Source organism: Gorilla gorilla, chromosome 13, assembly GCF_029281585.2.
Source record: "Gorilla gorilla gorilla isolate KB3781 chromosome 13, NHGRI_mGorGor1-v2.1_pri, whole genome shotgun sequence".
Taxonomy (NCBI): Eukaryota; Metazoa; Chordata; class Mammalia; order Primates; family Hominidae; genus Gorilla; species Gorilla gorilla.
This window is the reverse complement of record NC_073237.2, coordinates 55,381,418-55,405,473: the sequence shown is the minus strand read 5'-3', so window position 1 is coordinate 55,405,473 and position 24,056 is coordinate 55,381,418. Positions and strand designations below refer to the sequence as shown.

At 35.5% G+C, this 24,056-nt stretch overlaps 1 protein-coding gene across 41 annotated transcripts in view; it reads right to left on the bottom strand.

Moving 5' to 3' along the window:
* Window positions 1-24,056, bottom strand: part of PTPRD (protein tyrosine phosphatase receptor type D) — a 2,298,568-nt gene that overhangs the window by 854,984 nt on the left and 1,419,528 nt on the right. For all 41 annotated transcript variants that reach the window (XM_055350539.2, XM_055350541.2, XM_055350534.2 and 38 more), the window contains one exon: window positions 20,434-20,493. The gene's annotated coding sequence lies outside the window, so the exon portion shown is untranslated. The remainder of the gene's footprint in view (window positions 1-20,433; window positions 20,494-24,056) is intronic.

Sequence of the window (24,056 nt, the reverse complement as noted above, 5' to 3'; positions counted from 1 at the left end):
CATGCCAACAACCTTGCTTTCACACAGGTTATCCAAGCTTACATGTTGTGAAATGTAGACACTCTTTAGCTAGCTTGCTTAACTTCTTGGGAATATTTGATACTATTGGCAACTTTTCTTCAGGACCCTCTATTTTCTTACCTCCTGGGGTACAACTCTCTTCTGGTGTGCCTCCTTCCACACCAGCTTCTCTTTTTTTCCTCTGAACACTCCTTTTATCTACTCTCACTTAAAATATTGATGACCTTCAAGGCTCAGTTCTAGTCTTTTTCTCCACCTCACTCTAGGACTTATTAAATGAATCCAAGAAACCTTTGGTAAGTTTGTCCACTCCCAAAGCTTCAAAATCTGTAAACTGATGACTCCCAAATCTCTTCCTTCAGTACAGACATCTTTCCTGGGATCCTTGCCTAGATATTTAGCTGGTTACTAAAACTGCACATGGATGTTTCATAGGCCCCTGAAGTCTAACCCACTCAAAGATGCACTCATGATCTCCTTATCTTTCTTCCACACTTCCACACTTAATTGTCCTCTTGTGTTCTCTATCTCAGAAATGCCACTACCATCTACCCAGGACACCTCTCACATCTAGTAAATCATCACGTAATTTAGTTTCTATTGTCAAATTGCTTTCTGGATATTTCTCTTTATTGCTACGGCCACCACCCAGATCCAAGCCAATACTATGTATTTTTTTTTTTCTGATTGGTTGCCATCTCTTCCTAATTGGCCTTTTTTCCCGTCAAAATCTGTCTCATGTAATCTATTGTCTACAGTGCACCTATGAGAATATAGTTATGATATTCTCCCACTTAAAATCTTTTAAAGCTTTCCTACTGCCCTTATGATCAAGATCAAACCTCTAACCATTTAATAACTGACTCGACCATTCATGATCTGACCTCAGTACGTTCAGCAGCCTCATAACTTGACAGCATCCTCAAATTCTGTTGTCCAGATATACTGAACTCCCATCAGTTCTTCAAAGCAGAACTTGCTCTTGTCCACATCTAAGGCTTCACATATTTTTGTTTTCTCTCAAATTCACTTTAGCACCCCTCTTTTCTATTTGATCCTACCCATCCTTCAAGTCTTATGTCACATATCACTTCCTCAGAAAGCCCTTCCGAAATTTTTGGATTAGTTTCAGTAAATCCTACTGAAATATGACTTCAACATTTATGTACTTCCCTTATCATAATACCTATCATGCTTTATTATTATGCCTATTATATTAGTTTCCTATTTCTTCTGTAACAAATTACACCAATTTTTTTTTTTTTTTGCTTAAAACAGCACAAATTTATTATACTTCTGGAGCTCAAAAGTCTAAAGTAGGCTAGCAGTGCCATTTTCCTTCTGGAGGATATACAAGATAATCAATTTCTTTATCTTTTACAACTTTTAGAGGCTACCTGTATTCTTTGGCTTGTGGCCCCTTCCTCTATGTTCAAAGTCAGCAGGGCATCTTTAACTTTCTGTCTTCTGACCTCTGCTTCTATTTTCGCATTGCCTTCCCACATTGACTTTTCTGCCTCTCTCGTTCTCTTATAAGGATCTTGGTGATTACATTGGGCCCACCTAGGTAATCCAAGGTACTCTCCTGATCATGATATCTTTAACTTAATCACATCTGCAAAAGACTTTTTGACACAGAAGCTAACATATTGACAGGTTTCAGTAATTAGGATGTAGATATCTTGTAGGAGGGTATTATACTGCCTTTCATACTTGTTTAAATGTTTGTTTTTCCTATTACAGAACATAAAATCTTTTCTCTTCCCTTCTTTATTCTTAGTGCCTAGCACAGTGCCTTACCTCTGAGAGGTGTTCAATATTATGAAGAAATACAGAGTCCTAGACTGATTTCTTTTTCAAAAAATTTATCCAAGGCTAGACATGGTACCTCATGCCAGTAATCCCAGCACTTTGGGAGGCTGAGGCGGGTGGATCTCCTGAGGTCAGGAGTTCGTGACCAGCCTGGCCAACATGATGAAATCCTGTCTCTACTAAAAAAACAAAACAAAACAAAACAAACAAACCGACCAGAAATTAGCCGGGTATGGTGGTGCACACCTGTAATCCCAGCTACTTGGGAGGCTGAGGTAGGAGAATCGCTTAACCCAAGAGGCAGAGGTTGCAGTGAGCCAAGATCATGCCACCGCACTCCAGCCTGGGTGACAGAGCAAGACTCCGTCTCAAAAAAAAAAAAAAAAAAAATTCCAATAAACATCTACTGGTTTCTTTTTAAAATAATTCATTCAATAAACATTTATTGAACATCATCTACCTGAAAGACATATTTTTGATGCTTAGATTATAGATGTGAATAAGAAATGTTCTTTGAATCCATAGTCTAATAATGAAGATACATATATAGAAAGATAAATACATTAAGGTCTTTTTGTTGTTTGAAATAAGTATGCACATTGAGAGTGAGGAACCAAAAGATGAATGTCAGGACTTCTTAATTTTGAGGAGAGAAGGAAGAGTTTTTATGTAAGGCATTGCCTTCAAAGAGAAATAGGTCTTCTCCGGAGAAACAAAGTCAGATGAGAAATAGCATTCTATGCAGATGAAGGTAGGTGAAGACATAATTAGAGCGGCAAAGCCATTTGGTTGATTTACAGAACTGCAAGAAGTCAGAAATGGCTGCTGTTTGGGATAGATAGAAACTATATTATAGTAAGATTGGAAAGATAAAAAAGAGCCAGCTCTAAAGGGTCTGCACATCATACTATTAAGGTTTGAATTTAGTTCATAAATAATGTGAGACCACTAATAATTTCAAGGATGTCAACTATGACTCTGTACATATTAAAATAACTTACTGAGATAGCAATGTATACATTTCATGGGGGGCCACGTATTAACAAGGAGATAAGTTAAAAGTCAATAACCAATAGTCAATGTGTGATATTAAGGGATGTCTTCTTGATCTTTGAAGGCTAAACTTGTTCAATGTATATCAAAAGATACAGATGTAGATATAAAGACATAGATATAGCAACATATGTAATACTGAATGAGTACAAATTATAAAATGTAATCATAAAACAACCAACTATAATCACAAACCAGCTTTTTCCCCTTAAGTGTATCACCCTTTTAATTTTTTTCTCAGTGACTAGCTCTTATCCTGTCCCCAAATATAAATTTAGTCAGGTACAATTATCTGTCCCTATGTAGGTATTAAAAAACCCTGTGGTGACTTTAACTCACAAAACACAGTTTCAATCCACTAATTAAAATGTCTCAGCTCATGAATATATCAAGACTCTGGGTTTGATTTTTTTTTTTAAGTTGAATCACTTCTCCATCCACCTTACTGTAGTTTCTGATCCTTTCAATGTTGTAATAGTAGGAATAGAGGAGAGTTGAGAGAAACAAAAATATACTGCTTAGCTGAATCTGTGGAGATGACATATTCCTATACTCTCTGGACTTGGTGGATGTCCAAAACTGACTCTCTTGTGTTTATTCCTGGAATTTTGGGAGAAACTCCTTCCACTCCATCCACAGAGAGCTCTCTTCTGCAGCCTCTAGGCTCCTAGCATTTGGCCTCTACTTTCTATTAAGGTCATCTCATTCCCCCAGCTGACCTGTGTGCAAAGTTTAAGACCACCTAATTGCATATTCCTCTCCTGTGTGGCTCAAAAGTGGTCCCAAGGAAATGCTTATGAATCCATCATCCCTACAAAACCTAGAGATGCCATTAACATTCTCTAATCAGCCCTCTCCTCTGCTGCAACAGACCATGTTAGCCAGTTTCTTGCTTGTAGACTTCTTAGGCTTAACTCAGATATTAGTTCACTACAACCTGTAATTTGAAAGGACACAGATTATGGTCCCTCACTGGTCTTCTTGAAAACACCTTGGAGTTTGTGTGTAAGTTTGGAAAAGGAGGGCATTCACAAAATACCTCTCCCCAAAAGAAATCTTCAAAACCCCTCCTTCCAAAAAACTCCAAAAAAAGACAACCTACCTATAGTTTTAAGAGGTTTAAGACTACCTATAGTTATAAGAGTCATATAGCTGGACCAAAGCCACCACCTATTTTTGAAAACTTTCATAGCAACTCAGAACCTCTTTGCAATATACGCTCTTAGCTGAGTTAAGTAAGTATTAAGTACTGTGTGCACAGTACTAAGTCTTATCTTACTTAATCATTTCAACTCAGTGAGAAAAAAAACTAAAGCCCAGAGAGGTTAAAGAATATGCTAAAGGTCACATTGTTGACAAATAGTGGACCTGATATTCAAAACCAGGGAGCCCAAATCAGAACTATGTCTCCTCATATCATAACCTTTATTGTATTATATTTGTTTAAATGCCCGTCATCCCTATCAGATTGCATTCTTTTCTCTTCACAATTACCACAGTAATGCTCTTCCATTTCTTAACACTGATGTGCTTCTTGTTTTTTTTAAATGCAATGCAAAATGGTTATTGCTTCACACGCTATATGGGGTTTGTGTGTGTGTGTGTGTGTGTGTGTGTGTGATTTTTCGATTTACTAATGACGACAAAATAAGCAGCACAGCCAACTTTGGAATAAAAATGATTCCAAAACATAAATATTATTGCTATAATATCGTGTTAAAAAAATAAGGAGGGCTGGGCATGGTGGCTCACACCTGTAATCTTAGTACTTTGGGAGACCGAGGTGGGTGGATCACCTGAGATCGGGAGTTCGAGACCAGCCTGATCAACATGGAGAAACTCTGTCCCTACTAAAAATACAAAAATTAGCTGGGCATGGTGGTGCGTGCCTGTAATCCCAGCTACTCGAGAGGCTGAGGCACAAGAATCGCTTGATCCAAGGAGGCAGAGGTTGCGGTGAGCCGAGATCGCGCCATTGCACTCCAGCCTAGGCAATGAGAGCAAAACTCTGTCTTAAATAAATAAATAAGGAGAAAAGTTCATTGTTTTCATCTACAAAAAAGCAAAATTAATTTTTATCCTGAATTTTAAACTCATTTTACAGCCACTGCATGAAACATGCTATTTTATTTACTGGAGAGACATTGCACTGACAATGCCCACAGTCTGATCATCCTTAGAAAGCTCCCTCTCACATGCCAACGAAAACCTCTCTTTCTGTGGAGTCCTTCTGTGGAGTAGATTTTTACCTTAAAATCAGATAACTGATTTTTTTTTCCACCTTTGCTTTATTCTGAAGAAGGTTTGGCAAACTACCGCCCATGGGCTAAATCTGGTCCACTGCCTCTTTTCTAAATAAAGTTTTATTGGAACACAGCCATGCCTATTCACTTATGTTTTGTGTACGGTTCTTTTCTTGCTAAAATAGCAGAATTCACTAGTTGCCAAAGAGTTTGTATAAGCCACAAGGTCTATGGCCCTTTACAGTAAAAGGTTACCCTTCTTCTAGACAGTTTAGATTGACATAAAATCCTCTACAAAATACCACTGCAACCATGTTGCCCACCTTCAATTTACTTTTTTAACATTTATTCATTTTTTTATCTTGCCTTTTTAACCTTGTTTCATTTTTATTGACTTTTCCATATATTTTTAGCAATTTTATTTTATTTTAGTATATTGCATGCATCTTCAAAGCTACCCTAATTTCTTTTTGAAATACAATGGCATAAAACTGAAATTAAAATATCCTATGGTGTTATATACATTTTGCAGGTTGTCTCAAAATGTCTTTTGTTTAAAATACAGTTGAATATAAAGAAATCAAACAAGTAAGCAGCGAAACTTATAGTTTAAAAAACGATTTTTTTGCACTGACTTGACTATTTATCTTGTTTTGAGACACCACCACATATTTGTTCTCTAACTTTGTAAGCTTTAGAAGCACTAGCTAATGTTTTTAATGAAAAAAAGCCAACAGACAAAAATAATAATAATTCTATTTTCAACTTCATGCTTTATTTTCTGAGAGGAAGAAAGCAGTTTATTTGTTACAGGGTACATTTGAATAAGACCTTAAATCATTTATCTGTTAAAAGCATTAAGTACTGTCTTTTAGATTTTTTTTAAAAAATATTTATTTATATATATTTTTTTGTAGTGAAGTAGAATGAAAATTAATGCTCTCCTGTCTCTGTATAATAAAAAATAATTTGGATATATACTTTTTATTTCATGAAATTTCATTTACCTAGAAAATATGCTTCTGTCATAGAAATAACCACTGGGTGCTACAAAACGTATATATAAATTTTAATCAGTGGAAATCAATTTGCATAAATTTATATTAGTCTTCTAATTGAACCTTCTCATCTTATCTAATACACTGTTTGCTTAATAAATCTTATAGAGCCTCTTTTTGGCTTTAACTTTTCTCATAAAAAACTTTTATGATATTTCTAAAGTTTTATTTCACTTTATATAATTCAAAAACCACCACAGGTAATATATACAAAGGTCATACTACAAAAATATCTTGACTCCTAACCAATTCTATGCCATACTAAAGTTCCTATACTCAGTGTTTCTGATTCAATGCTAAGAGGACTTTTACATTTTCAAAGACCTTTTGATAATGAACAGACGGTAAGTATTTGGAAAGAAAATATAAATCCCAGGATTATATTTGAAGCACTTTCCTTCAGTTTGCCATGCTAAAGTTAGGAGATTAAATGAGAAAATCCCATACTAAATTTTCCAATTAAAAAATGAGGTAGGCCCTGGTTATAAAGAAAGTCTCTTTACATAGACTTCATTATATTGCTGGTCAAATCATACCCCTTACATATATGGTGATACACATGGGCAGGTTTGTTACTCCTTCTTTCTGTTTTTGCCAAAGTTAAAAGAGATTCTTCTGTATTTTGCTTTCCTGTTGGAAAACAAAGATTTACTACCATGTTTAATACCCCTGGGCTGATTTTGGAAATTTCAGGTTAAACACATTCTAAAAAGGCATCTGTAGTCTAAGGACTCAGAGCATAGGTGTGCCCAATCCAAAGAAAACTAAAACAACATCAATAGCAGCAACAACAAAGGCACTAACTTCCTGGTTAGCTTAATGATGTTTCATTACAAATACTCAGCCAACAGTTTTAGGAAAAGTCCTGTCCTGTCCTGGAACTGCAAGATTTGATGGCTCTGCCATAAGGGATTAGAAGGGGTTGATATTTGTCATTTTGCAAGCACCACAGATCTTCGGTGTTTTTTCATTTGTATTTATTTTATTGTAGGATTAAACTAGACTAAGCCCATAAAGTTTTCCTAAAAATTAAACTTTTTTCAACTTAAAAGGCGGTGATTTAGACAAACAATAAATATCCCAATCTGTGATTACAAAATTGGATCAAAGGATGCGAAAACAACACCAGAGGAGCAATTTTAGATCATTGTGTTTAGATTTCTCAGAAGAATCTAACACTAAGCTGAATTATTTTTCTGAAACCCATACCTAAAATGTTCATTAGAGTTCTTGTTCAAAATCACTGTGATGGGTAAGGTTCTTTGTCCTTCAAATTTTTACTTATGTTAGATTTCACTGTGGCATCACTGAATAGAAAAAAATAAAATAACAAAATAGATCGGGTGGTTTGATTTTAGGGAAAAAGTCCTTAAATGAATCTTTGGTTTTCCTGCTTTTGCTACCTCATTAATCCTAAATGGTGTCAGTCAGTTGAGTCTAATAGCTGCGAGTGTTACTACCTTGGTCAGTTCCAAATTATAGTATTGATTAATTGATTGTCTTCTTCCAGTTGTGAATTATATTAACGCTGGCCCAGGCAGTTTGGCTTGAGGCCAAAGGCTAATTTTCAATGGAAGGCAAGAAGCAGTTTCACTGTTTCTCTGCTGTGGTTAAGTGGATGCTCAGAAAACAGAAAGCTTTGAAAAGATGATTTGACAAAAAGGAATGCACTAAATATAATTAATATGTGCTTATTGATCAATCCAACCTAGAGAAACAAGTAGGAAGAGAGTAAGTTGAGAATTCATCATTTCTCAGCCCCAGACTTCCAAAACAGTCTTAAAACAATTGACTGGAGAATGAGAGTAGGAGGGAAGCAAGATGGTCCAGAATGATAATGAGCCAGCCTCAGGATCTGTGGAATTAAGTCCAGATGCAAGTGTGGTGACTGTGGTGCTTTCAAACGAAGTGAAACTTGATGTGGGTTACAGGCTCCTCTACATCATAGGCCCAGCTGTCCAGGAAAGCTTAAGAAACACCTGCCACATTGTGGTACCACCAGGGCAGCAGTACCATGTTCTCAGAAAAATATAAACATTACAAATTGAAAGTCAAAACAAGAGGGGCTGGTTTCTCGTTAACTCTCTGCTTTAAGGAAGAACATAAAAGGGTTGAGTGTGCTTATCATTGATTCTTGTGGAATGGGAAAAGCTAAATGGGGCATTGAGAGGTTAATAACTTTCACAGATCTATAACTCTGAGTTTCTTTGATGCCAGATCAATTCATTTTCTCTGTAAAATGTGAAGGGAAAACTGGTATGGGATGGAGTATTGCTGATTATTAGATTATATTTATAATCATTATTGGTCTTTCTTTTCAATGTGGACAAAATTATGCTTGGTTTCACAGGGAAATAGAAAAAAGAGCTTTTCTTCTTCAAGTAAAGAGAAAGAGCATGAAAAAATGCGGGAAGTGATTGAAGGGCTCTTAAATTTGAAAGCAATGACATCAAATATATAGATGATTGTCATAAATGGAAAGTTTGGAGGAAACAATCATGAATATGTGGAAAGAAGTCACAAGGTCAAATATGTTGATAGGAATTAGAATTCTATGGGCGTATTTTCTATAAGAGAAGAGAGACTGCAGGTAGACATATTGATGAGGAAAAAACTACTCTTCTATAAGTGGCACTAGGTTTAATATCATTGATTATTTTATATATATATATGAAAAATCCTTAGCAGAAGCAATTATGTAACAGCCTCTTGGCATGGATTCTATAATGAAAGTTCATAGAATAAATCTCCATAAAATATAAAGGTATATTAATTCTTCATTACTGCCTCAATGATCTGCAGCAAAAATAAGGTTAAAATTTGGAAAGACATAATCATTATTTAACAAATATTATGATAAGCTAGGCTGTTTATGATAGATGATAAGGATATTATAGAGGGAGGGCCAAAACAAGAAGCATGTCTTTAGGGTAATCTGTTGAGTAGTTAGTAATTCATGTAACTCACAGTATAAATGGTATTACAAATCCAGTGTACCAGTGATTTGAATAAATTACTGCATATCTTAGTACACTAAGTATTCTCTAAGTGAGCTAGTTATAATCTTAGCTTCTTTTGGAAAAGATACAAATATAATTCATCCTAGTAAATTCCTCTGCACTCAGCACAGAGACCCTAACACAAAATGAGTGCTGCATAAATATTTGTCAAAAAAGGGAATGTATAAGAATATAGCCTTTGAATCAATTTCCTTTCAGTGGCAAAATGTACTTTCCCTAAAGAAACATAGTAATAAAGTCAACAATGACATAATAGCAAAGTAAAATATTTGGGATCCAAGCATGTATAAATATAACTATTTTTATCTCTTCTCTACCTCCTCTCTTTACCTGAATAAATCTGATTAACACTTTACTCACTTTCATTTTCTGGAGAAGTGATCCCTTGCCCGTTTGGACCTAGATTAAGCAGCATTATCTCGGGCTCTGTGTTTCCTATGTTTTGGAAATATTTGCACTCTCCTATAATTGTTTATTTAATTGGCTTATTCATGATAGATGTGCTATGTCTTCTTATTCTTCTGTATGTTCCCTAGGCACTGGCAAAGCGTTTGGCATTAGATGGCACTTGGTTTTTCTAGTCTATGTCATTCTTGACCCCTCTCCTCTATACCTCCCATCTGGTTGATTTGCACATCCAGGTAGCTCTAAGCAATGCCTATCTAGAATTTAACCATTTCTCTGACTCCCAAAGCCATCACCTTATCCAGTACTGGCCTGCATTATTCCAATAGCCTTTATCCTGCACCTGGCACTGTTTTTGCCCCATTTATTCAGTTCTAACTCAAGCCGAAATGATTCTCTTAAAATACAGATTCGATCGTGTCCAAACTATTCAGTGAAAGATCATCTTCTGTTCAAAATATTCAATGAGAGATCATCTCACTCGGAATGAAAGCCAAAGTTCTTACCAGCAGCTAACATGGCCTTCGTTTATTTCTCAGTCATCTTTTCCTCCCGACTCTCCTCAGACTTTCACTCCAGACACGTGAGCCCTTCTGTTCCTCGCTTTAGGTAAGCTCCCTCCTTAGGGTCTTTGCACCTGCTCTTTCCTTATCTAGAATATTTTCCCCCTAATATCTACATGACTCACTCCTTACTTTCTTCAGAGTTTGACTCAAAAGTCACCTACTCAGTTCAAAATTTGAATATTCTCCTTACTCAATACTTTAATTTTATTTCCCTACTTTATCTTGTCCTAATAGTGCTGATTTCAAGTCTGGTATTCAGCAAGTAAAATGAACTTCCATTCTGTGTAGCTGGGTGTCTATTCTGATGGGTTGGTATCCATTTGTACTGGTTGGGTCATGGGTCACTTAACACTGGGGATACATTCTGGTAAATGTGTTGTTAGGTGATTACATCATTGTGCAAACATCATAGAGTGTCCTTACAAAAACTTACGAATTATATCCTACCGGTGTAGCTATATGGTATAGCCTACTACACACCTAGGCTATATGGTATAGCTTATTACTCCTAGGCAACAAACCTGTACAGCATGCTGCTGTGTTGAATACTGTACACCATCGTAATACAATGGCATGTGTGTATCTAGACATATCTAAACATAGAAAAGGTACAGTAAAAATATGCTAGTATGCTCTTACAGGACCGCTGCATATACCGCTGTATATGCAGTCAATGGTTGACCATGGACCATTGTTACACAAAGCATGACTCTATTTTAAATCTCACCTCTGCTCATCACTATCTAATATACCCGATACTTTGCCTGTTTCTCTTTACTATTGGCCTCCCCTACTCTAATGTGTTCTTGTTCAACACTGTATCCCAATATCTGCAGTGTCTGGCCCACTTTGGCTCCTACCGGCATGCTCTTATGTTAGCCTATGCACAATTGCACCTTAAAAAGAATTGCAAATGCCTCAGAGAATGAGAGATTCCATAGACATATATTTTCTAGGCAATTAAACCTCCATGATAATGAGGGAGTTAAGTATCTTTAAAAAATACTATGAGACGTATATTGCATGAAAAAATAGTTTGAACTATAAAACAGAAATATATTTGTTTATACCATACAGCCCCCCCAAATAAAACATTACCAACAGGAAAAAAAATCGTTATATAGAATACTTATTTGCTTTCCTTTTGTCTCCATGTAACAGATCATGAACTCCTTGAGGGCAGGTATCATTTTTTGTATCTTTGTCTCTCCATCATCTAGAGTAGTGACTGATTAATAAATATTCAATAAATAGATGAATGAAAAAAGGGACTTTGAACATATCCACAATTACCCATTTAAGACATATAAATCATCACAACTATGCTTTTATTTACTATGCTTACATACTTTTATTTTAATCAAGGTAAATTATTTATACATACTCCTATTGGCTCAAATATAACCTTATAAGTTATGTTATTCCAAATGTGTGCATTTATCTGCCTTAAGGGTTTTCAGGAGCATAATCCTTGTGATTGAGGTGAAGATATTAGATATACATAAATGCTATCTCAGCATTACTATGGTTTTAAATTGTGTAATATGTTCTCCTAAGTAAATTGTAAACAACTGTTTCCAACAAAGGATATTACATAAGAGATTTCATAATCTTATTTAATAACTATAGTGATTTCTAATATTTCAAAAAGTGATTGAAAAATGTAATTCTGCCTAGAAAAATTTAGGATCAGATTTAGAAGTAATTTTAAAAATTGTTATTATTTTTATTAATTTGGAACCATTTAATGTGCTAATGATTTTCTTTTTTTTAAGACCATGAGATTTGCTTTGGACTGAATGTTTCTGTCTCACCCAAAATTCATAATCTGAAGCCTGATCACCAGTGTGATGGAATTATGAAGTGGGGCCATTGAAAGGTGATTAGGTCATGGGATGAAGCCCTCAGGAATGGGATTAATATCATTATAAAAGAGTACCCAGAAAACTGATTTCCCCTTTCCACTATATGACATAGCCAGAAGACCCCATCTATGAACCAGGAAATGACCCCTCACCAGACACCAAATTTGCCAGCACTTTGGTCTTAGACTTTCAGCCTCCAGAACTATAAAGAATAAATTGCTGTTTATATGCCACCCAGTCTAAGGTGTTTTCTTATAGCAGCCAAAGTGAACTAAGACAAGATTTTTGTAAAACATTGTCTTTAATGTTACCCTGTTCAACACAAGAACAATTAACCACTAAAATCTTTGTTAATAAGTTATATAAGATCACACAGGGCATGTTTGTCAATCGTACAAAAGATAGTTTTAATAATTCTTGGCTGGGCACGGTGGCTCACGCTTGTAATCCCAGCACCTTGGGAGGCCAAGGCAGGTGGATCACGAGGTCAGGAGTTCGAGACCAGCCTGGCAAACACAGTAAAACCCCGTCTCTACTAAAAATACAAAAAAATTAGCTGAGCATGATGGTGGGTGCCTGTAATCCCAGCTACTCGGGAGGCTGAGGCAGGAGAATCGCTTGAACCTGGGAGATGGAGGTTACAGTGAGCCGAGATTGCGCCGCTGCACTCCAGCTTGGGCAACAGAGTGAAACTCTGTCTCAAAAAAAAAAAAAAAAAAAAAAGAAAAAGAAAAAAAGAGTTTTAACAATTCTTATAAGCTTAGGACTCAAAAATATACTATTTGTTTTGAGGAAGACTCTTCTTTGTGTGATCCTATTGTATTACTCCATATTTCTACTGGCCCAAGTACCTCTCCCCATGGTCAGCACAGCTCATGCTAGGTACCTCCACGCTCATATCATTGAGTATTTGGAAAATGGGTCATCGACTAGCAAAAACTCATATTATAAATGTGGAGTCATATGCAATGGGTATAACCTAATGCCCCAAATCTGTAGGCCCGAAAAAAGAAAGAAAGAAGCACAAAATCTTTTATATATCACTCTTGAACTCAACTTCTAGGTAATCTTCTATAGCTGAGTCTGCAACTCCTTCCCTCAGAATAACAAATGTGCAGCTACCAAGCACCAAAATTTAATAATTCAGCAATCTCACATTGCTACTCTGATATTTCATCCTTCATCTTTCCACAGCCTATAAGTAGAAAAATAGTTGAAGAGCATGAGGCAGATAAACTTAAGGGCTTGATATGTAAGAAGGTTGTCAGCTTGCTGGTCTAATTGTTCTGGTTCTACACTCTGCCACCTATAATTGAATGTGATTGAATTAATTCAGCTTATTTATTTAGTCATTTATTTCTAGAAAGAGGTATCTAACTGTTCATGAACATAATCCTTGATGATTTGACCATTAAGGTCACTCTCAGGAGGAGTTAGAAGTCAGTCTCTATCTATATAGTTCTATGCAGGCTTAAAAACCATTCACTTTCTCCTAATCTTCTTTACTTAGGTGCTTTTCTTCCTTTTTGTCCATTTATTAGGTAATTTTCAACATGATTACTAAACTAAGATGAGAGATATTTAAAAATAGACCCATGTTAATTGCTATGATTTCAATGTCTCCATTAAAACTCATGTTGAAACCTAATTGCTAATGTAATGGTGTTGGGAGGTGGGGCCTTAAAGAGGTGAGTAAGCCATGAGGCCTCTGTCCTCATGAATGAATTCATGCTGTTATAGTAGAAGTGGTTTAATTATCATGGGCATGGGTTCCTGATGAAAGAATAAGTTCTGTCCCCATTTACTCTTTCTGTCTCATGAAATCACTTCCACCTTCTTCCCTTCTGCCATGGGATGAGGCCGTTGCCAGATGCTGGTGCCATGATCTTAGATTTCCCAGTCTCCAGAACCATGAGTCAAATAAACTTCCATTCTTTATAAATTACTCATGCTGGGGTATTGTGTTATAGCAGCACAAAACAGATAAAGACATTAATGGAATTCAGTTCTAGATGGTTAGATGGTCAAAATATGTCCTATGAGTATCTATCTATCTATCTTAGTAGTTTTTTCTGTCTGTATATCCTAATGCCCACTTGTATTAATTCATTTTCATACTGCTATAAAGAACTGCCCAAGACTGGGTAATTTATAAAAAAAGAGGTTTAATTGACTCACAGTTTAGCATGGTTGGGGAGGTCTCAGGAAACTTACAATCATGGTGGACGGTGAAGGGGAAGCAAGGTGCTTTCTTCCCAAGGCAGCAGGAAGGAGAAGTGCCTAGTGAAGGGAAAACAGCCCCTTATAAAACCATCAGATCTTACGAGAACTCACTCTGAAAAGGAAACAGCATGGGGGAAACTGCCCCCATGATTCAATTACCTCCACCTGGCCTCTCCCTTGACATGTGGGGATTATGGGGATTATGGGGATTGCAATTCCAGATGAGATTTGGGTGGGGATATAAAACCTAACCATATCACGACCCTAATTGTTTTTTAGCTTCTATTTTTAGAAGTGAACTGATAAGTACTGACTAAAACTAGTGTGAAAGACTTATACTTTATACTCATTAATATATTGCATAATTAGAAAATATATTATAGCATCACTATCTTAAAATTTGTTTTTTGTCATTATGAACTCAAATTAAACTTAATTTTAAAATGATTATGTCTAATGCTTGATTAATTCAAACAATCCAAACTGATGATCTTTTAAAAATAATTATGGTGAGCAAAAAAAATTACGGTAAGCAAATTGTTAGTGCTTAATCCTATCAATCTTGACTTGAAAATGATGAATGTAAACAAATCAATTTAAAAATCAGCTTAAGAAGCCCCTATTTATAGTAGTCCATATAAAAATGGCTTTGTACTTTAGTTGTTTTATAAAGGCGTCTTAAAACATATAAAAGGCTGAGTTAATTTTAAAAGCTAAAAGTATAGTGGCCAAATGAAGAGATGCACATGCCTATGATGGTATCCAGACACTATTTGATACATGGTATTTAATTGTAGGCATCAATTTGAAACATGAAATATTTTATCGATGTGCTAGGAAAGAGAGATCAGATGATGAAATATCTGAAACCCATCTCATAATAGGAATGGTGAAGGAACTACAGATATTTTGCATAGGAAAAGAAGACTAAGGATAAAAAAGGCAGGTAGCTTTTGTATCAATATAAGGAAGACTTTTCTTGTAATTACAGCTACGCAATAACGAAAGTGAGGTTTATGTTTAGTTTAATCAGAGTGTGGCTGACTGTGTGTGTGTGTGTTTCAGGAAAGTAGCCTACAAAGAGATTGAACTGTGACCTCCCTTAGTCTTTCTGCCTTAATTGCCTTAATTTTCCTGCCTGCCTGCCTTTTTCTTTCCTCCTCTCCTCTCCTTCTCTTTCTTCCCTTCTTTCTTTTCTTTTCTCTCTCTTTTTCCTCACTTCCTCCTTCCTTCTTTCCTTTTTTCTTTCCTTCTTTCTATCAAAGGGTGATGTGGTTTTAAACACAGAATAAAAATGATTTGAATCACAGATATACTACCAAATATCTTTTATTATCTTGGGCAGGACATTTGCCTTCTCTGGGTTTAAATTTGTCATGTACAAATCATGGCCTGGGGCCTTTACAGCCTATTTTAGTTCTAATATTCTCTGACCATATAAGTGTAGACATATTGACAAACTCTAAGTCTACTTATGAAGAGTCATTACAATTATAGGCTTTTAGAGCTGAAAAGCATTTAGTCAACCTCCATACAAGTCATTACATTTTACATATTGTTGTTTCTACATTGAATTGCTAGTAAATCATTTCAATAAGTCCTTCTTTAAATGCTGTATATATAGTATAAAGGTTTTTTACTACCCTTGAATGAATAAATGTGACTCTCTCAAGCAGAAATGCTCTGGGAACATCCTGCTGAGCTTTCTTCTTCTGGCCATACAGTCTACATACACAATTAACCTTCCCTTAATTAGATTAACTTGTTCTTTACCTGGGACTGTCAAATTAATACTGTAATCAAAGATCTCTTTTAGAGACCTGAATATGTTCCTGCTATGTGTAATGCTAATTACTTCTTTACTAAAAGTAACTAAAAACAGGCTCACTTAATGGTATGCCTTAGTTAGAAGATCTGGTTTATGTCTCCAAACTAGTGCTACTCAGAACTTCACAAACAATTCTTAAAATCATCTAAAGAAACCTTAGTATTTCTGATCTTCTTAATTGTTGAAACTCAAAGATTTAATAAAATCCCAGACTAGTCCTACTTACATGGAAACATTTATAAGCATTGGCACTGGTTCTTATATTAAAACATGATACTGCATAGCATTTAATCAAATGTTATTTATAACAAATTAAATTGCCCTTTCCAAAATAAGCAAAGCATTTGGCTATAGAACCCACAGTATTGTTATGTTCACCCCACATATTTCCAAATGCAGACATTTTAACAGTTTCTGGCTGTCATTAGCTTGATCCAATTATGAAAAGTGACACTGATGATTACATGACAAAGACAGCTCACTTAACCAAATTGACTAAACTTGGTCAATGTCCCCAAGGCAAAATGCTATGAACCACTAGCTGAAGACTAGGGTATTCAGCATCAACAGTATTTTAAATACCCTCTAACATTCTCAATCAGCCATTGATTAAGCGTCTATGGTTTCAATGTTTAGACATTGTGGGAAATGCGAAGATGAGCAAAAAGACCTACACCCACTTTTTAAAAAGTTTACAGTCATAGACACTTAAGGAGGAACTGGCAGGATAATGGAAACCTGATTCTTTTGCCATCTAGTTAGATGGTTTTGATTCTGTCAATCAGGAACCACCTCGAAATAAAGTAATGAATGAGGTCTCTGAAGTTTCACCTGGGTTTGAATTCTTGTGTGATGTGGCAAGAGATTTCATTTCTCTAGTTCTCAGGTCCCTCATCCTAACATGGAGATAAAGTACAGACCTCAAGTTTTCTGTGAGGAGTAAATGTCATATATGTACAATATGTTTTGCACATAATATACATATCAAAAATAAATGTTAAAATATTTAAGGGATGAAGGATACATTAAACAAGAAAGCTCTTTTTTTTTTTTGGCAAGAGTGAAAAGTTAAGTATTTTGTGTTACATAAGTACCAATTGCGCCACTGGATGACCCAGCCATCCCATTACTGGATATATACCCAAAGGATTATAAATCATGCTGCTATAAAGACACATGCACATGTATGTTTATAGCGGCATTATTCACAATAGCAAAGACTTGGAACCAATCTAAATGTCCAACAATGATAGACTGGATTAAGAAAATGTGGCACGTATACACCATGGAATACTATGCAGCCATAAAAAATGATGAGTTCATGTCCTTTGCAGGGACATGGATGAAACTGGAAATCATCATTCTCAGCAAACTATCACAAGGACAAAAAACCAAACACCGCATATTCTCACTCACAGGTGGGAATTGAACAATGAGAACACATGGACACAGGAAGGGGAACATCACACAGTGGGGCCTGTTGTGGGGTGGGGGGAGGGGGGAGGGATAGCATTAGGAGATATACCTAATGCTAAATGATGAGTTAATGGATGCAGCACACCAACATGGCACATGTATACATATGTAACAAACCTGCACGTTGTGCACATGTACCCTAAAACTTAAAGTATAATAGTAATAAAATTAAAAAATATATATTTTGTGTTAGATGGCTACATTCAGGACTGATGTATAACACTCACATACTACAAAAGGAAAGAATTTCTTCTTTCTTTCAGGCAATGCCCTGAAACAACTAGCTCACTAGCTGGTGATCTTAAATAATTGGAGGAAAAGACAATTTAGGAAATACTGATGAAATCTAATACCCTAAATAAAGTGTATTGAGCTTCACCCAAGTGTTTGACAACATGTCTTACAATATTTTTGTACACATCATGTCTTAAAAATTTTTGTAGACAACATGGAGAAGATGGAACTGAAAAGAGCCAGGTAGATTTCTTAAGTGGCAAAAATCATAAAAAAGACATTGGAATATGTAAATATTAATTTGTAAAGCACTTTCGGACTTGGCTCAGAGTTCCGTCTTTGGTAGAGTAAAAATACCGTAGAATTTGAAAGTCAGAAAGGTTTAGGTTGGAGTTCTTGCTCTAACTCATTAGCTGTGAGAGACCTTTGCCTCCTTGGCCATCAGTTTCTTTTGTAATGGGATCATATGAAGATAACATAGAAAGCCATTCCTTTTATGCTTGGCACATACTAAGGGCTCAACAAATGATATCAATAATAATCATTGTTATTTTTACCTTAAGTTCATTTTTGTAATGAGGTGCAGGTGATTATGGTATCTTGTTTTCATTTTTATTCACTTTGAAAATACAGGTAGAAAAAAAGCCTTTTCTCTAGGTAGGTAGTTATGTTTTTTTCTGACTGTGTTCTATGATTCAAGCATCTATCCTGTTTTGAGAAGGTGAACTGCTAAAATGTGCTGCCTGTTTCCATTTTCAAACATGCCTGTGTGTGAGCAGACAGATTCCTGATGCTCTAAATTTTAATAAAAATAACAATAATAACATCTACAGACAAATTTATATACCTCCTACTATGTCAAATAGTATTCACCAAAGCAGCTTTCATATATGAACTCATTTAATCTTCACAACAGCCACCAGAAATATAATTATTATCTTTATTTAACAAATGAGAAATCTCAGGCACAAATTTGCACAGTTTACTTAATATCAAATGGCTAATAAGTAGAAGACAATCCAGGCAAATGTAAGTCTAGAATCTATGAAATTTGCTCCTTATAATAGAATTGGTCTCTCTTGAAGAAACAATGTCATTAATGGAGGCATATTTGAAATATTTCTATTAGCACTAGATCAGACAGAAATAGAACTAAAAAGAAAATAGGAACACACTGGTATGATTAGTTCTACGGAAATAAGTACTTTGGACTCCCAAACAAGTGGTTTTTAAATGAACACTGGAAGATAATGTGCTTGGAAAATGGAAACTGATTCTATACAAATTGCTGAAACATAAAGCAGAATGAGTAGTATTTTAAGAGAGTCAAGAATGAAGACACAGAGGAATTCAAAAGAATAACACATCAATTTGACTGGGGGTATCCAAGAAAGCTTTTTGGGGAAGGTAAGCTGAATCTTAATATATAAAATTGAACAATGATGAACCACCATGGAAACAGGGTGAAAGCCTGAAATAAATTTACTACAATCTTCATTATCTCTTATTTGTTTGTTGAGTTATCATCTTATTTGACTTCAATGGTACTGTGATTTCTGAAGGACCTTTGTGTACCTTCTCCATATGCAGATATTTCCATTTTCTTAGAGTCATAAGATACATCAATCCCAAAATAAGATCAACAGGGGATAGGAACGGTGATATTCTTTTCTTTAAATTGAGGATGCAAAATTTTAGCAGATAAGAGATCTGAGCATGCTAAGGAACTTTTAAACCTCACAGACTTTATTTAGAAAGTTTGTATTTAGAAACATTGATTTTAAAACATTTCAGTTTATCTTATTCACCACAAGTTTATTACGAGATAATAGTCTCTGAATGACAAGCCAATAGATCAAATATCTCAGAGAAAGAATATGGGAATTGTTTATTTCAAAGAATTATCTTTGTAGGATTAGAAACACACTATTAAACTGCAATGGGTGAGGAAAAAATGTCCTTGGCAGAGGATTTTAAACAAAAAGTATTATTATGATAGATGAAATGTTTATATTAGAGAAGGGATATGTAATGAAACAAAGCTGTGTTAATAGCAAAAATTTTGTCACAAAGTAGTGAGAACTGAATGCATTAAATCATAACCTGTTATTGTTTAACAAAGATTCGACTTTAAAAAATTCGGTAATCTACTCACTAATCTGTTTTCTCACTTTATTCCCTCATTAACAATAAATAGCTTTGTAGCTTCCAAAAGAGCCAAAATAAAGTATGTAGGCGAGACCACCACCGAGGGCTAATAATTTCATAGCAGCAGCAGCTAAATTCAATCAACATTTAAATCTATAGGCATCTGCTGCTTCAATTCAGAAATTTAACCCATTGTTAGATTTCCCCCCACGTTTAGGCCTAACATCATATATAATTCAGAACTGAAAAATAAATCTCTCATTGACAGATTTCTTAGTTATTCTATTGTCATTAATACATTATAAAGGAAAATCTATAGTAAAGAATAACTCAATATTAGGTAAACAGAGTAAAATGTTTGAGTATTTTATCCATCCATCCATCCTAACCAATATTCATTGAGTTGAACTATACATCAGTTACTGTATTAAGTATTAGGACCAAGAGAAGGGAAAAGGTTAAAATGTGGTTGTGGACTCACCTTGAGTTAGCCACCGTCGGTGTTTTCAGACACAGTCCCTGGCCTCAAGAAGTTCAAAACCTAATTATAAAGATAGAAAGTAACAATTATTTTAAAAATATTTTAATCCCTACATTGTCTTTAAGATATACTCTGTCACCCCATTTTTTAGTGGGGATTGAGGCAGAGAGGAGAAAAAGTAAGCTAGTTAATGAGAAACTAGTATCAATTTTATGAAATACAATCTTTAATTGAAGTAGTGAAATGACAAAAACCAACATGGAAATCACTATTGTTTACAGGCTATAAAGCAGAATATTGACTACCCTTTAAAATGTTGAATTGAAACTAACATGTCCACCATAAAATGGCTAAATTGCCTTCTTACAACACCAGTTTCATTAAGTCCAGTAAACATCTTGGTCTGTTACATCCTACAATTACATAATACATTTCAGAATATCCATCCTTTGTCCTTTAAATAAATAATGCCCCTAAGTTGTTAAGGGGAGCACTTAAACCTTGGCAGCCAAGCTAAAGCAAATCCTTGTCTATCCTACTCGTTCTGGGACAAATTAGCATGGGAAATTCCATCTTACTAGCACTACATCTATGTTTAAGAATTTCATAATTAATTTAACAAGATCCACACCTCTGAAACATATAAAAAGGCACAATGTCTTAATTTCTCAACAGAATAATTTGTACAAGATTTGAAGTCTACCTTAATGATTCATTTTTGTATTGTTTTCACAATTGCTTTATTTTGTTTAGCACATTTTTTTTCTCAACTCTTTTTAACATATTAAACTCTTATTCCTCCTTCAATTCCCAGCAAAGTTGTCATCTCATGGGGCAAGACTTTTTGACACCCTGCTCCCTCTAAGTTTCAGTTAGATGAATCTCCTAGATGCTCCAACAAGCTCTGCATCCTTCCCTATCACACGTTATCACATCACCCTGTGTTGGAGAAAATGGCTAGCTGTTCACCAAAACATTTCGCTTTTCCTTCTGTTACATAGCCAGACTACATTTTGTAGTTAGATGTGACTACATTCCTCACCATGGAACACAGTCTTAAGAACATCTTGCATATGATCCTCATTCTATGTTTCTTACCTATAGGTTAAATCCCTAAGGACCTAAAGGAGAAAGGTCCCAAAGACAAAAAGAACATCATTCTCCAGCCACAGCTTTCAGGATCACCCCTCACTTCCACTAATAAGGTCTATTCACAGTACAGTGTTACATAGATGAGCATTCATCACCTCGCCCTGACTAGGACATCTATTGGCACTGCGTTTTATGTAAATGAGAATTAAATTTCTGTTCTTTAAGCCATTAAAAGGGTGGGTGTTTATTATAGCACTTAGCCTGTTTGGTTTATTAGATTTCCCTCATTAGATTGTAAACTATGGTACCCCGTGGATACAGCAACTAGTTTTGTCTTGTTTGAGGTTTTAGCTGAGCCCTTGACACAGAAAATAGCATATACTTACCATCCCTCTCTCTGTTTTTTAAAATAACTTGAATCTTATGTGATAAGATGTATCATGAAAATTTCATAGGAACTATTATTCTAAATAGTTATTCCTTCAGGAATAAGGAACATAAGGCTTCATTTAGCACGGGTTCCAAAATATCCTTTGGTAAATACCTAAAGGTAAAATTTGATTTTGCTTAAGAGCTCACAGCAAGTGGAACACATCAAAATATGCTTGCAAAACTGTTCTTATAGGCCTCTGTTTGTGGGTTTTAGGTAAGACGCTGAGAGCATTGCACAACCTTAGTCAGAAGTAATGGGCTTGGAAGCTCCTTGCTGTAGTCGTGGTGATTTGGAATGTCCTTTGACCCTCTACTGGATTTAATGCCAATGGAGAGAAAATGAAAGGTAATTTTCTTTCCTTTTCAAAACAATAACCAATCACAGAATCCAAGACCTTCTGCTCTTCACATATTACAATGAAACAGCTTTTGAAGTCTAGACAAAAATAGAGACATCTGACAAGCAATATCAAATCTCAGTCAGCATGCCTCCATGTATTCATTACTGACACTTCTCTCCCTTTCCCCTAGAGTCAAACACAGTCTATTCAATGATTCCTTTTAGGCAACCAATCACCTGTTTGGGGCCACTTCCTAAGGGTCTCTCCAAAAGTCTCACCCATCTATCTCTCTTTACTATTGTCCACTTGCTGGTTAAGTTTAGTCTTGCTTGGCAGAAGTCAACTTTCAGAGATTTACCTCCTTTACTTTCAGCCCTACTTAAGCAACCGACTTTAGAGGAGATGATCAGATCTCCTGGCTTCCTTTCTGAGGAATGAAGAGGAAACTTTTGCTGCTAGACATGCAACTGCCTTTTGATCTGAAGTAGAAAATCCTCAGGCTCTATTCCATTACTCATTTAGATGATTGCTGAATGGCACCTTCAGGCTAGATTTTATGGTTGCTTTAATAAATTTGTAGTTCACTCACATTAATGTCTATATATTAATAAAGCATTTCTCTAGTGTCAGGCAAACATGCATTGGATTTACTAGTTAAAGACACCTCTTACAGGTTTTCATAGACATTTTAGATAATTTTTTTCTTTTTTTTTTTTTCTTTTGCCTCTCAGACCACCACACAAGTGCCTTTCTTCAGAGTACAACTATCAGTCTAGTTATCTGTCGATCTGGTAGAGGAGACAACAAAAACTATTTAACATCAGTGAGAAATAGAAAAAAAAACTGTAATCCTTTCTAAGCCATGCATAATGTCTAGGTCAACTAAGCTTTCTCCACTGTGATTAAAAATGGCAAATTATTAAGAAGTCCCATTTTATTTTCTGGAGATTGAGAAAAAATAGATGATAAATTCTCATGAACAGAAGAAAATGGATTTTCAGCAAGTAATTTGGCTCAAGAAGGCAGACCCTAGTGCATGGAACATGCTCAATCTGGGGGAGAGAAAGAAATGAACAAGGAGGAAATAATAATAAGGGTTCTTTCATTTCCCAGCTGTCTGCCAGAATTCAGACTGTTTGTTATGGCTGAGGAAACTGTAAGAGCTGAAGTTCATAACTTTAAAGGGAAGATCTGTCCATGGTGGGGCACAATCTGACCAGATACAGTTTCTAGTATTTGTATATGTTCATGAAGCCTGGGAAACATGATAAGATCCCATTTCTACAAAAAATACAGAAAGCTAGCTGGGCATTGTGGCATGCACTTGTAGTCCCAGCTAGTCAGGAGGCTAAGGTGGGAAGATCGATTGACCTCCAGAGGTCGAGGGTGTAGTGAGCTGTAATGGTACCACTGCACTCCAACCTGGACAACAAAACAAGACTCTGTCTCTCTCTCTCTGTCTCTCTCTCTCTCTCTCTCTCTCACACACACACACACACACACACGTATCCTAATACATATGTGTGTATGCATGGGAAGTTTTGAAGGCTCCAATTCATTTTGGTCATAACCCAGTTTTCCACCTTCACAGAAATAACAAACATTTCAGAAATAGCCTTTCATTTAGTGTGTTTTGCATTAAAAGATCATAATCTTCTATTTTCTAACTGGAATTATCTAGATGATGTATATATTCTTACACATAAAAATATTTGGATTTGCTTAGAATAATTTTTTATATTTACTATATGGTATCCC